Source organism: Panthera uncia, chromosome B1 (assembly GCF_023721935.1).
Source record: "Panthera uncia isolate 11264 chromosome B1, Puncia_PCG_1.0, whole genome shotgun sequence".
NCBI lineage: Eukaryota > Metazoa > Chordata > Mammalia > Carnivora > Felidae > Panthera > Panthera uncia.
This window is the reverse complement of record NC_064811.1, coordinates 151,601,448-151,615,303: the sequence shown is the minus strand read 5'-3', so window position 1 is coordinate 151,615,303 and position 13,856 is coordinate 151,601,448. Positions and strand designations below refer to the sequence as shown.

At 35.9% G+C, this 13,856-nt stretch overlaps 1 protein-coding gene across 6 annotated transcripts in view; it reads left to right on the top strand.

Annotated features, from left to right (window-relative positions):
• Nucleotides 1-13,856, top strand: part of HMBOX1 (homeobox containing 1) — a 204,606-nt gene that overhangs the window by 35,964 nt on the left and 154,786 nt on the right. The window lies entirely within an intron of this gene.

Below are 13,856 nucleotides of genomic sequence, written 5' to 3'. Positions count from 1 at the left end.
AACCCATGGACCGTGAGATCATGACCTGAGCTGAAGTCAGATGCCTAACTGACTGAGCCCCCCCCCCCGGCGCCCATGTAACTCTGTTTTTAGATTGTATGCTCTTCAAGTATTTCTTTATGCAAATAACATACTCTTATTTTCACTTCCTTTTTCAACTAAGGTAGCATATTTTTGTGTTTTTCATCTTATATGACAGTTGTATAATGGCAGGTTTTTTTTGTATCGATGCATAGAGAACTTCCTCATTCTTTCTTACATTTGCAAAGTATTGCATTGGGTGGATGTATTAAATACCACCATTGGGTGGATGTATTAAGTAGCTCCATATTGCTCATTTCATTAAGATTTGGCTAGAATGAAGGTTAGCACCACATTCCTATGTAATTGTGCTTTTAATTACTTACAAGAGTCATAACCCAGGTGATACCAAGAGAGGAAGAAAAACAATGACCATCAAATTTGTGTTTTTTATTCACTTGACATAGCAAATTTAAGTGAAATTCAAGAAAAATCATGTGTTGAGTGCTTGCCAAATACTGTTGAATTGTTTATTCTTAGGAGTTACAATAACATTTTAGAATTGAAAATCTTTGCTCTGACATGTGTCTAAAATATCAGTTTCTCAGAGCACCTGGGTCGCTCAGTCAATCAAGCATCTAACTCTTGATTTTGGCCCAGGTCATGGGAATGAGCCCCACGTCAGGTTCTACACTGACAGCATGGAGCCTGCTTGAGATTTTCTCTGACCCTCCCCTGTTCATTCATTCTCATTCTCTCTCTCTCTCTTTCTCTCAAAATAAAAAATAAAATATGAATTTCTTTTTTTCCCTAGTGAAAAGTAACATACAAGGTTTATTGATCATATTAATTGCAGAGTATTTCATGAATTGCATCAGGAAATTGTTTTGAGTTCAGTTGTAAGAAACTCTAATGTAAAAAGTATAGTTACTTACCACCTGGGTCCCAAGTTAATTAAAAGCTCCCAATAATGTATGTAAACCAATTTGATAATAAATTACATTAAAAAAAAAAAGCTCCCAATAAACAGTATTGTTTTGAATGGTAGGGTTATAGTAGACAAGACATGGAGAAGAGCAGAAGTTTTTAGTTGTATGTTAGGCACTCCAACTGAGGAGATAGAGAACTTAAAGTAGTTTTCTGTTATTGGTGTACAAACCAAGTTCCTGCAAAATGCAAAAAAGAGGAAAATCAGTCGCAGAAAAGGAAGGAAGTATGCAACAGAGAGGGAGAATTAAAATCGTAAGTGCTGAGGTGACAAAAAGAAATTTTGTTGGGTGAGCATAAAGCAGCAAACTGAGAGGAAAATTCAGATAAACCAGAAATTGTTGGGAAAGTGAAAGAAAACGGAGACAAAGATTTTCAAAGAATATTCAGAAGTTGTACAAATTTTGCCTATTTCAGAAAATAACAACAGCAAGTACCTAAACATTCAAAACATCTAGATTATAATACACATACCTCGTTTCATTGCACTTTGCAGATAATTGCATTTTTTTTTTTAATTGAGGGTTTGTGATAATCCTATGGGGAGCAAGAATATCAGTACCATTTTTCCAACAGCATTTGCTCACTTTGTGCATTCATGTCACATTTTGGTAATTCTTGCACTATTTCAAACTTTTATTTTTTATTTTTTTATGTTTATTTATATTTTTGAGGGAGAGAGAGAGACAAAGCGTGAGTGGGGGAGGGGCAGAAAGAGAGGGATACACAGGATCCAAGCAGGCTCCAGGCTCTGAGCTGTCAGCACAGAGCCCGATGCGGGGCTCGAACTCGTGAACCTCGAGGTCACGACCTGAGCTGAAGTCAGATGCTCAACCGACTGAGTCACCCAGGCGCCCCATCAAACTTTTCATTATTAGTATATTATGATGATTTGTCAGTGATCCTTGGTGTTACTATTGTAATTCCTTTGGAACACTGAGAAGAGCGCCCATCTCAGATGGTGAATTTAATCAAATGTGTGTTTTCTGACTGCTTCACCAGCCTGCCATTTCCCTGTCTCTCCCTCTTCTTGGGCCTCCGTATTCCCTGAAACAACAACAACACAAATTCGTCCAATTAATAATCCCACAATAGCCTCTCAGTATTCAAGTGAAAGGAAGAGTCGTATATCTTGCACTTTAGATCAGAAGTTAGAAATGATTAAACTTAGAAAGGAAGGCACATGGAAAGCTGAGATAGGCTGAAAGCTGGGCCTCAGGTGCTAAATAGCCAAGTTGTGAATGCAGAGGAAAAGTTCTTGAAGGGAATTAATAGTATTACTTCAGTGGACATACAAATGATAAGAAAGTCAAGTAGCTTTTTTGCTGATATGGAGAAAGTTTGAGTGGTCTGCATAGATCAAACCAGCCACAACATTCCCTTAAGCCAAACCCTACTCCATAGCAAGGCCCTAACTCTCTTCAGTTCTGTGTAGCCTGGGAGAGGTGAGGAAGTTGCAGAAGAAAAGTTTGAAGCTAACAGTGGTTCATGAGGTTTAAAGAAAGAAGGCATCTACATAACATCAAAGGGAAAGGTATAGCAGCAAGTGCTGCTTTAAAAATAGAAGATCTAGCTAAGATAATTAGTGAAGGTAACTATGCTAAGCAATAGATTTTCAGTGTAGATGAAACTGTCTTCTGTTTGAAAAAAATGCAATTTAGGACTTTCATAGCTAGAGAGGAGAAGTCAGTGCCTGGCTTCAGAACTTCAAAGAACAGGCTCTCATTAGGAGCTAATGCAATTTTAAGTTAAAGTCAATGCTTATTTACTATTCCGAAAATCCTAGGGCCCTTAAGAATTATGCTAACTCTACTCTGCCTGTGTTCTAAAAATAGAACAACAAAGCCTGGATGGCGGCACATCTGTTTACAGATGTTCTAAGTCCACTGTTGATAACTGCTCAGAAGAAAAGATTCCTTTCAAAATATTACCGCTCACTGACAATGCGCCTGGTCACCCAAGAGTTCTGAGATGAGTGTTGTTTTCATGCCGCTAAGCCAACATCCATTCTTCAGCTCATAGATCAAGGGGTTATTTCAATATCCAAGTGTTATTATTTAAGAACTACATTTCCTAAGGTTATAGCTGTCATAGTTAGGGATTCTTCTGATGGATCTAGGTAAAGTAAATTGTAAACCTTTTGGAAAGTTTTCACCATTCTAGATGCCATTAACAATATTTGTGATTCATGGGAGGAGGTCAAAATATCAACATTAACAGGACTTTGGAAGAAGTGGATTCCAGCCCTTCTGGATAACTTTGAGAGGTTTGAGACTTGTTTGGAGAAAGTGACCGCAGATGTGGTGGAAATAGGAAGAAAACTAGAAGTAGAGCCTGAAAATGGGACTGAACTGCTGTAATCTTGTGATAAACCTTTAATGGATGAAGAATTGCTTCTTACTGATGAGCAAAGAAAGTAGTTTCTTGAGATAGGAACTATTCCTGCTGAAGATTCTGTGAAGATTGTAGAAATGACAACAAAGGGGTTAGAATATTACAGAAACTTAGGTAATAAAGCAGTGGCAGGGTTTGAGAGGATTGATTCCAATTTTGGAAGAAGTTCTACTGTGGGTAAAATGCTATCAAACAGCGTCGTATGTGACAGAGAAATTGTTTGTGAAAGGAAGAATAAATCGATATGGCAGACTTTATTGCTGTCTTATTTTAAGAAATTGCCACAACCATCCCATTCTTCAGCAGCTACCACCCCTATCCATCAGCAGCCATCAACTTTGAGGCAAGACCCTGCACTAGCAAAAGGATTATGATTTGCTGAAAGCTCAGATAATGATTAGCATTTTTTAGCCGTAGAGTATTTTTTAATTAAGGTATATATGCTGATTTTTCAGATATGCTGTTGCACACTTAGTAGATAGTTTAACATAACTATTATATGCACTGGGAAATCAGGAAATTCATTTGACTTGCTTTATTGCGATATTTGCTTTATTATGATAGTCTGGCCCCAAACCTGCAATATCTCCAGGGTATGCCTGTATTCTTACTAAATTAAACAGTACAGTGGACTCTTGAAAGACAACATGGGTTCACTTATACACTGTAAATATATTTTATGATTTTCTTAACGTTTTCTTTTCTCTAGCTTTATAAGAATATAGCATATAGTGCATATAACACACAAAATATGTGCTAATGTACTGTTTATATTACTGGAAGAACCAACAATAGACTATTAATAAGTTTTGGGGGAGTCAGAAATTATATGCAGATTTTCAGCTGCATGGCAGGGTGCCTCCAACTCTGCATTGTTCAAGGGTCTACTGTGTATCAATATACTTTAGAGGGATTCTCAGTAATCAACTACTATGGAATATTGTTGCTTTAAAATGAATTCTCACATAACCAGAGTATGTAGAAAGGACTCATTCCTGATCATTTCAGTTAAATGTAAGTTATTGTAAATAATTGTAGATGAGATCTCAGGAAAGGCTTGAAATGATAATTTTAAATTGAGTTTTACTGAGAGTGGAATTCTGTGTCATTGTGCTTGGCATAGCTATTCATAGTCTCTCTTTTTACTTTTTTCACTTCAGTAATTTTATATATTTGCATATAAGTGATTATCCCATTTTTGTGTCCAGAGTAGTAAATTTCATTTGTTGAATGCCTGTGAACCTGGATTTCTTTCTGCATCCAGCTACTAAAAGCTATGTAATTATGTGAAGTTGTATGTATACATTTATTTGGCCATTAAGTAATATTCAATTTCACTATGTGATTAGTACTATAAAAGATAAAGAAAAGAAATACAGCTGCTATGCTGCCTGTGACTTAGAGGATAGAGCATAGAGCTCATAAGTCCAGGTTGTCACATTCTAGACAACCCTCAAATAGTCTCAAAAATTACTTGAAGTTACTGCATGAAATTCCCCACACCTGGAAATTTCTTCATATACAGTACATAGTGTTATAAAAGCTACTCAGTAAAATTTTCCAAATACAGCATTTTTAATACCAGAGTTGTTCAATTTCTGCCTCTCTACATTGTTGTCACACTCAGTATATCCTTATGAGGATGGGACATCTCTCATTACAGAGTCCTTCTGCCTCTCTTTCTAAAATACAAAGTTTTTCATGGTGTTTTCTGTGGGCACAGGTGAAAATACTTTTGGAGTTAACAAAATCACCTAAGCTCCCTAACCTAGGAAATGAAGTGGATTCTCTTCTTTCCCAGTAGTATTGGAGAGCTCCCACAGAATTAATCCTAATTCCTGATGCTATCTTTCCTAGGAGAAAGTGCCTTTTGATTATGCCATTTACCTCTTAATTAATAAATTTAATCACATGAATTTCCTGGAGACCTGTGGTTTGATCTATTCCTAGGAGCTTTCTTCTAAGATGACCTTAAAAATTTGAAATGGTTGCTTTGGTTTTGAGACCCAGTGATAGGTAGTTTAGACACACCCACTATCTGTCTTTAAATATATGCAAATAAAATATCCAATAAGGAGTTAATACCCAAAATATATGAAGAATTTAAACAACTCCAAAAAAACACAAACAAAACAAAACAAGAAATAATTCAATTAAAAAATGGTCAGAGGACCTGAATAGACATTTTTCTAAACAAGATACAATGATAGGCAACAGACACATGAAAAGCTGCTCAGCATCACTAATCATCAGGGAGATGCAAATTAAAACCAAGAGATATCATTTTACATATATCAGAATGACTAAAAAAAACAAATGCAACAAGTGTTAGTGAAGATGTGGAGAAAAAAGAACCCTAGTGCACTGTTGGTGGGAACGCAAACTGGTGCAGCTGCTGTGGAAGACAGTATGAAGGTTCCTGAAAAAAAAAAAAAAAAAATAGAATTACCATATGATCTAGTAATTCCACTACTGGTTATTTACCCAAAGAAAATGAAAATAGACATCTTGGTGGCTCAGTTGGTTGAGCATCCAACTTCAACTCAGGTCATGATCTCACAGTTCGTGAGTTCGAGCCTCACATCAGGCTCGCCGCTGTCAGCGCAGAGCCCGCTTCAAATCCTGTGTCCCCCTCTCTCTTTGCCCCTCCCCACTTGCATGCTTGCTCGCAATCAATAAACATTCTTTAACCTCCATGCTTTTGGAGGTTTTCCAGACTTTTTCCTGTGGTTGATTTCAAGCTTCATGGCATTGTGGTCTGAAAGTATGCATGGTATAATTTCAATTCTTGTATACTTATGAAGGGCTGTTTTGTGACCCAGTGTGTGATCTATCTTGGAGACTGTTCCATGTGCACTCGAGAAGAAAGTATATTCTGTTGCTTTGGGATGCAGAGTTCTAAATATATCTGTCAAGTCCATCTGATCCAATGTGTCATTCAGGGCCCTTGTTTCTTTATTGACCGTGTGTCTAGATGATCTATCCATTTCTGTAAGTGGAGTGTTAAAGTCCCCTGCAATTACCACATTCTTATCAATAAGGTTGCTTATGTTTGTGAGTAATTGTTTTATATATTTGGGGGCTCCGGTATTCGGCGCATAGATATTTATAATTGTTAGCTCTTCCTGATGGATAGACCCTGTAATTATTATATAATGCCCTTCTTCATCTCTTGTTACAGCCTTTAATTTAAAGTCTAGTTTGTCTGATATAAGTATGGCTACTCCAGCTTTCTTTTGGCTTCCAGTAGCATGATAAATAGTTCTCCATCCCCTCACTCTCAATCTAAAGGTGTCCTCAGATCTAAAATGAGTCTCTTGTAGACAGCAAATAGATGGGTCTTGGTTTTTTATCCATTCTGATACCCTATGTCTTTTGGTTGGCGCATTTAATCCGTTTACATTCAGTGTTATTATAGAAAGATACGGGTTTAGAGTCATTGTGATGTCTGTATGTTTTATGCTTGTAGCGATGTCTCTGGTACTTTGTCTCACAGGATCCCCCTTAGGATCTCTTGTAGGGCTGGTTTAGTGGTGACAAATTCCTTCAGTTTTTGTTTGTTTGGGAAGACCTTTATCTCTCCTGCAATCAATAAACATTACAAAAATAAATAAAAACAGTAATTCAAAAAGATACGAACACTCCTGTGTTCATTGCAGCATTATTTACAGTAGCCAAGATGTGGAAGCAACCCAAGTGTCTATCAATAGATGAATGGGTAAAGGAGTGGTATATATGTATTATTATTCAGCCATAAAAAAGAATGAAATCTCGGGGTGCCTGGGTGGCTCAGTCAGTTAAGTGTCTGACTTTGGATTAGGTCATGATCTTGTGGTTTGTGGGTTTGAGCCCCGTGTCGGGCTCTGTGCTTAACAGCTCAGAGCCTGGAACCTGCTTGGGATTCTGTGTCTCCCTCTCTCTCTGCCCCTCCCTGGCTCGTGCTGTGTCTCTATCTCAAAAATAAATAAACATTTTAAAAAAAGAGTGAAATCTTGCCATTTTGCAACAACATGGTTGGACCTAGGAGGTATAATACTAAGTAGAATAAGTCAGTCTAAGACTAGTATCATTGATTTCACTCATGTGGAATTTAATAAATGAAAAAAGAAAAAGACAAAAACTAGGTGTGTTGAAACAGACTTTCAGAATTTAATGATTTTTTAATTTTTTATTTTTTCAAAATGTTTATTTTGAGAGAGAGTGTGTGAGTAGGGGAGGAGGAGAGAGAGAGGGTGAGAGAGAATCCCAAGCAGGCTGTCCATGCTGTTGGTGCAGAGGCTGTCGCAGGGCTTTATATCCTACGAAATGTGAGATTATGACCTGAGCCGAAACGAAAAGTTGGTTGCTTAACTGACAGAGCCACCCAGGTGCCCCTAATGATTTTTTAAAATAAACTTAGCAGTGTCATGTTCATGTGAAATGAGTTTACACATTTTTACAGACTTTTCAAAATTACAAAATGTATGTCCATGGCACAGATTAGTTTAAGAACAATGTGTACTTTTCTAGAAGTCATGCAACATCATAGCAGCAGTTTATAAATGTAACAAAATTAACTTTTTTACTTTGAAAATTTAGTACCTAGAAGAACTTTTTATTGTTCAATAATCTCAAAGCACTTGAGATTCATAGTGCCAATCAGAGTTGAAAGACAGCCCTGAAATATAGGAACTATCAGTCTAGAACCAAACCAAAAAGTCATAATAGCCCTCTGACTCTTCTGTATCCTGATGTTTATTAATTGACAAACAGTGACAGTGTGTTCTTCATCTGACTTTGATCTGCAGATGCCTCTTCTATGTCAAGACAAGTTAGTACTTTAAAATACTGAAATGTTTGAGACTCTTTTATTTGATGTGGCATATTCTGTTGCTTAGTTCAAATGGTCTAGGATGAAATGTACTATGTACAGTTTGTGTAAGCCCCTTTTCATTTAAAATTAAATCGTGAGTATTTTCTGTGTCATTAGGTATTGATATCCAGAATTTTTCCGTAAGAGTATATATTAATGAATTCTGTAACCATGTTGTTATATGTAACAATCATCTATTGTTGGACATGTGAGTTTCCAATATTTCATTATTCTGAGTATCCTTGCAGCTTAGCATTTGTACACATCTATGTAGATGTAGATATATACCAAATTTGAAGTTCTCTTATTTGTATAGTCTTATTTTAATATTTAATCTACTTGTGTCTTCACACATATTAAGTAAACCTGCTTTGGTATTTCCTTCACTATAGATTTCCATAAAAAATTATAATCTATCAGAAGAATAATTTAAAATGCCAGATAATTATATAAGTCATACATGTAATGTCACAGAAGGCTTGAGTGCTCAAGAAAGACTTATTGAAATATCAGTATTTGTGATTGGACCTTTTTGTACTTTTGGTTGCCTAGTCAGTGCATCACTCTTTTTCCCCTCCTTGTAGAGCTCTGATTGTTATTGTGTACGTTGGTGTACCTATACATGGCCCTATCTATAGCTTAAATCTCTTAAGCTCTTTTTTTCTCATTTGGGATGGCCGAGCAGGTAAAAGGGAAAAGGTTCTTTGATAAAGATCTTTGGTTTTCTCAGTTAACTTATTCTGAAGCTGCCTTATCTTCCTGAGTTCTTATTATATGAAATAGTAAACACTCTTGTAAGTTTAAGCCATTTTGAATGGTGCTATTTATTACTTGCTCCAGAAAGCATATGGTTAAACGTTGAGAGATGGAATTGGTTTTGTAGAGATGAAAAATCCTGCATATAAACATTTCTGGTGGGAGAAATCACATAAGCAAAGATGAGACATGTTCCAGGATTCATCAGACTGATGGACATACATAAGTTTCTCATGCCTTCTACCAAAGAAGGGAGAGTTGCCCTGTCAGACTATCTGTTTTTAACAAAAGTGTTATCTCAGTCCTAAAGTGTTGTTTAGGACTCTTAGGGGTTTCTGAGGGTATCTTACCTCATTTTCTCCAGCAGGCTTGAAGCTTGGCTTTGGGGCTTGAATTGTGTTTTGAGTTCTCCTGTGAAGAAAGTTACAGTCAAAATTCTGTCAATAGGAGCTAATTAGAAAGCACTAGTGTCATGTGCTCACACAGAACCCTGGTTTGTAGCATAAAGTGTGGGAGTTGTGCTAGCACAGACCCTTTTTAGTTAAGGGTGACAGCTTATTAAATAATTGAATGCTTTTCTTAAACCTTTCAAAATACTTAGTTCTTTATTATTAGGGAGCTTGATCGTTCTCAACTTTTCCCTCATGGGAGTGGGGTGAGAGTCCCAAACTAATACCTTATCTTTACATAATTCATTTATTAAGAAAACAAGTATTTAAGCACTTCCTGTGTGCCAGACACTATGGTCTTGGGAATACAGTTTATTATTCTAAGCAGGGTCACAATGGTGAACTAGCCTGAAACAATTTTACCTTTTTTTTTTTTTTTTTCGAGAGAGAAAGAGCACGAGTGAGCCAGGGGCAGGGAGAGAGAGAATCCCAAAGTGGGGCTGGAGCTCACGAACTGTGTGAGACCATGACCTGAGCCGAAGTCAGATACTTAACCAGCCCAGGCACCCCAACAATTTTTACTTTGATAGAGCTGGGAGGACAGATACACAAATAAATAAGTAAATAATTTTAGTAAGTACTAGAAGAATGGAAGTCAAAGTTATGATAGTAGGTAGTATTTTAATTGGGTGGTCAAGAAAGGTCTCTCTGAGGTAACATTTGAATTAACATCAGAATAAGAAACCAGCTGTGAAAAGAATATTTTAGGTAGAGTGCAGTTGAAGAATCTAAAATAGGAGTGAGCGTGGGGTATTCAAGGATGAAAAGTAAGGCAACTTGTGCCTAGACTGGGGGAATGAAGGGCAGAGGCCATATCTTGTAAGACAGTGTAGATCATGATAGAAGATTTTAAGTTTTATTCTCTGTGCACTGGGGAGGCACTGTAGGGTTTTAAGTAGGGACATGACATGGTTTTGAGTTACAGCTTTAAAGATCACTCTGGCTACCATTGAGAATGGGTGGTAGGCTCTGTTTACCAAAGAGAGCAGAGATTAGCAGGCATTGATAGTGTAAAGCAAATATATAAATTATGGGAAGCCCTTATTTAAGTTTTTCTACTTCATACTCCTTCTTTTATCTTTTTTTTCTTTTTTGCTTTTGTGGCTTTTAATGAGTATGTTTAGCAATATCTCAATTGGTTTAAATCTTATCTTTATGTTTTTCCCTTAACAACTCCATAAAGAGAAAAATCTTTTATCTATTTTCTATCAGTACTCAGTAGTTTCAGTTAACTACAGATTAACCAGCCACTTTACAACTTAGGAGTGAACAACAAAGATTTATTATTTGTCATAGTTTTGAGAACTGATTGGGCTGCTCCTCTGTTGGATTAGCCTGGGCTTACTCATGGTGCTCCATTTAGGTGGAGGTTTGGAAAGGCTGAAAGTCCAAGACAGCATTACTTACATGTCTGTCTGCTGGCATGCCTTGGTTCTCTTCTGTGTGGCCATCTTCTTTACAAGGTAATCTCAGGGCAGTAAAGTAGGCCATCTTCTTTACAGGGTAATCTCAGGGCAGCTCTCCAAAAAAGTGAAAAGCAGAATTTACCAGAGGCTCAAGGTTTGGTTTGGGAAGTTGTATAATCTCAGATTCCAGTTCTCTCTCTCAATGGACAGAGGAGCAAAGTCACACACCAAAGGAGAAATTATTACAACCATCTATGAAAATAATTACCACAGTCCACTCTCAGGCCACTACGTTTTATATTTCTCCCACATGGAAAATATACTTATTCTCTTCCCAAATTCCACAAAGTCTTATCTGATTATAGTCATGCTCTCCAAGTCCAAGATCTCTTGATCTGCATCATGTTCAGATGTGAATAGGCTCCTTAAGTTCAGTTCCTTTGGTGCAGGAACTCTTTTGATTTGGACTCTTGTAAACTAAATAGAATACCAAATAAGTTAACTAAGTTTCTAGCTCAAAAAACTAGGTAGAGATGAGCAAATATCTTTCCCAGAATAAGTCAAGGGAAAGAAATAATCAAGAATGGTAATCAGTGAAATAGAAAATAAGCATGAAAATCAGTGAAACCAATAGCTAGCTGGTTCTTTGAAAAGATCCATAAAATTGACAGACCTGTCAAGAGATCAAGAAAAAAAGAGAAGACACAACAAATATCTGGAACAACAACAACAACAACAAAAAAGGATATTACTATAGATCCTGAAACATTAAAACTTAGATAAAAAAAAAACAACTTATGATCAAATTCCTTCTTGGATACAAACTATGAAAGCCCACTCAAGAAGAAATAGATCAACCTGAACGTCCCTATGTCTATTACTTAGATTAGATTTGTAGTTAAAAATTTTCCCACAAAGAAAACTCCAGGGCTTTATAGCGAATTCTCCCAAACATTTAAAGAAGAAATAATGCCAATTCCACATAAACTCAGAAAAGAGAAGAGAAAAGGAACACTCCTCAACTTGTTTTAGGATGGCTGTATTACTCTGATACCAAGACAAAGACATGACAGAGAAAGAAATCTAAACCAATATTCTCAGGAACATATGCAGAAATTCTTATTGAAATATTAGGAAAGGATAAACAAAATAACAAATTGTAAAAAGTTAATACCTCATGACTAATGTAATGTCAAAATAAGGTTGGTTAGTTTAACATTCTGAAATCAGTGTGATTCATCATATTAATAGACTGAAGTGGAAAAACTATTGTAATTTCATTGCAGAAGATGCAGGAATTGCAGAAAGTTGTACAGAAGATGCAGAAAAATGCCACTTGTGATTTAAAAACAAAAAACTAAAACTAGGCAAATTAGGAATAAAAAAGAACTTCCTTAAACTGATAAAGGATATCTACTAAAAACCTAAAACTAATGTCATATTTAATGGTGAAAGACTGCACGCTTTTCTTTTATGATCGGGAATAATGCAAGAATTTCTGACCTTACCATTTCTATTCAACAGTGTACTGAAATTCCTAGCCAGTGCAGTAAGGTAAGAAAATAAATAAAAGACACATAGACTAGAAAAAAATAAAACTGTCTTTATTCATAGACAACCTGCTTGTGTTTCTAGAAAATCCTAAGGATTTTTTAAGAAGCCCTTAGAACTATTAAATCAGCCTAGTGAAATCACAGTATATATAATCAGTATACAGACACCATTTTTAGTTTTGTATACGCTTATCAGATAATAGCAGTGAACAATTGGAAAGTGGAAGTTCACTAACAGTACCATTTATAATAACATAAAAAATGAAATACTGAAAAATAAATAATAAATGTGTACAAGACCACAAAATACTGTGATATAAAGAAACCTAAGTAAATGGAGATGTATACTATTTTCATGGATCAGAAGACTCAAAAATTTTAAAATTTCAGTTCTCTCAAAATTGATCTATAGATTCAACAGAATCTCAATCAAAACCCTAGGAGGCTTTTTAGTAGGACTTGATAAGCTGAGTCTATAATTTATATGGAAATTCAGAAGATCTAAAATAACACATTTTTTTTAATAGAACAAAATTTGAGTAATTAACACTATTTGATTTTAAGATTTGCCATGATAAAGTTGTAGTATTCAGGACAGTTGTGTTGTTAGCATAAGGACAGATCAGTTGAACAGAGCAGAGTCTAGAAAGATGTACACATTTATAGTCAATTGATTTTTGACAAAGGTGCCAAGGCAATTGAACATATGGTGCTGGAGGAATGGTATATCCTTCAGGTTTATGGTATGTGCTGTGACCCTTATGTCATACTGTATCCAGAAATTAACTTGAATGAATTATAGTTGTAAACCTAAGAGCTGAAACTTATTATAAAACTTATAGAAGAGAATGTGACTTTGCTAAGGCAATGTTTCTTAGAGAAAACCCAAAAAGCATGAATGATACGAGAATGAATATTGATAAATTTCACTTCTTGAAAATTAAAGACTGACTTTCTTTGAGAGACATGATTAAAGAGCAAGCAACAGGGTGACATTACCAAAAAAAAGGTATCCTGAGATGAGTGTAATTTGTATGTAGCCTTATTATGCAATCCATTACTCCAGTATAGTGTAGTAGAAAAAGTGCTGGGGTTTAGACTCAGGAACTTCTCATACATAATCCTAACTTTAGTACTTGTCAAAGGTCCAGTTTATGAAATTTAGTGTTTTTTCACATTCTCTGAGCCTTAAAGGTTCATTCTTTTTTGTGAAATTGTAATATTCATACCTATCTAATAGGCTTGTAATGATGTTCAAACAAAATAGGTATAAAAATATTAGAATGCTATTGCTATTTTTTTATTAAATTTTTTTAAAATATTTTTTTATTCTTGAGAGAGAGAGAGACAGAGCATGAGTGGAAGAGGGGGCAGAGAGAGAGGGAGACACAGAATCTGAAGCAGGCTCCTGGCTCTGAGCTGTCAGCACAGAGCCTGA